A 1,775-nucleotide genomic window follows, 5' to 3' on the forward strand; every position below is an offset into this window, starting at 1 on the left:
CAAAAAATAAATTATTAAAATTCCTACCAAACAAGCTCTATCCTTATGTCCTGATATATGGTATTTAATATTTAAGTACATGCATTCGAGATTTTACACTATATTTCATTGAATAAGAGGAATAATCTAATTTTTCCTTTTTGAATTTTCAATCACATTCACAATTATAGTCTAGTTTGGATTTATTTCTTAGACTACTGAATAAAGAATTTTACATGAAGAGGAATAACATCTTGTTTCTCTTAGTGTATAATTTTGTTTATTGAAATAGAAATTAAGATAAATCTAGTTGTACATAATTTTTCATCCATAAAGGTATTCATACTCTCACGGACCCACTTGAATAAAGTATATGAGTGGGTTCCACCCGTGTGAGTGTATTGATACCTTTATGGATAACAAATTATGTACAGCTAGCACAACTCTAAAAATTAATGCATTTAAATATTAGGTTTAAAATTTTGTAAGGAATGAGTTCAGGTACATTTGAGTAATAGTTTTCTTAATTACTAGAATAATTATCCCCTTAATTTTTTCCCATATTTTCTGACACCATTTAGAATTGAATTTTAGTACCTCAAATGTTATGGATGTGGACTTACAAGGCCCCCAAAACCCGGTTTGATTCACCAAATAAGCCTTCCCTTGTGGTACAGTAATCTTAGCATTGCTCGTCCTGTTGTTGCAAGCTGCTTTCCATGTTGCCACAAAAGCCTAAAAAATAAATAAATAAAATCACAATGCAATGTCAAATGTTATCTTATTTAGCGATAATTCACATTCTTTAGAATCCACTTCTTTTAACTTATTTTATCCGAACATTCTGTAGGATCCACAACCTTTATCCACTTTGTATCAACAAATATAACACTAAAAAAATAGAAAACAAGCAATATATTGTCATTGTCTGAAACTAAAGAGTTACTTTCGTATCATCTGCTTTTCCATCTCCGATTGCTCCAAATTTTGTGACATCTAACGTGGGTGATGCAGAAACCGAAGCATAGCTAGTTAGACTTCCTCCATTTACTACGGTTGATGCGAAAAAACCCCAATACAAAATCAAAATGCATGCAAAAATCTCCTGTCAAAAAAATAAAAAAATCCAAATCAATGTCAGTAGAAAGAATGACATACCCTCCCCAAAAATGTAATAAAATAAATGCATAAAAGAAAAGAAGAAAATTCTTAGTTTAGAATAATGAAATAATCGTTGCTGTTTCATTGACACCGCAGAAACAGAAATTGCATACCATCTTCTGAATAAAACTATTATATAAAGTGAAATAGGAACTAAAATGATTTGGTAAAAGCACCAAGCAATGTCCAAATATATAGCAAAGAGACTCTGAAAATTGAATTTTAAGTATCCAGTTGTGATAAACTTTCATAGTCTCAAAAACAAATTTACAGAAAAAAATTAATGCGTCTATGAATTGGTATTGTTCACAATTAAAAACCTTTCATTTACATTAAAAATTAGAGATGGCAATGAGTGGGCGGCAATTCCCTTCCCCACCCCCTTCGCATTGAACACTTTCAGGAGGCGGGACCATCTACTGCCCCACTTAATTAATCATTATATATATATATATATATATATGTATGTATTTTAGTTTTCTAAATGTGTTTAAAAAAAAATTAAAATAACACTAAAAATTTTTGGGCAGTTCCAGAAATTTGCGGCGAAGACCATGTTTCTCGTTCCTTCCCCATTTACCTAACATGAAGATGACATAGCACGAAACAAGGAATTCAAGCAAAAGTGTTAAGAA

Source organism: Olea europaea, unplaced genomic scaffold, assembly GCF_002742605.1.
Source record: "Olea europaea var. sylvestris unplaced genomic scaffold, O_europaea_v1 scaffold2180, whole genome shotgun sequence".
Lineage (NCBI taxonomy): Eukaryota > Viridiplantae > Streptophyta > Magnoliopsida > Lamiales > Oleaceae > Olea > Olea europaea.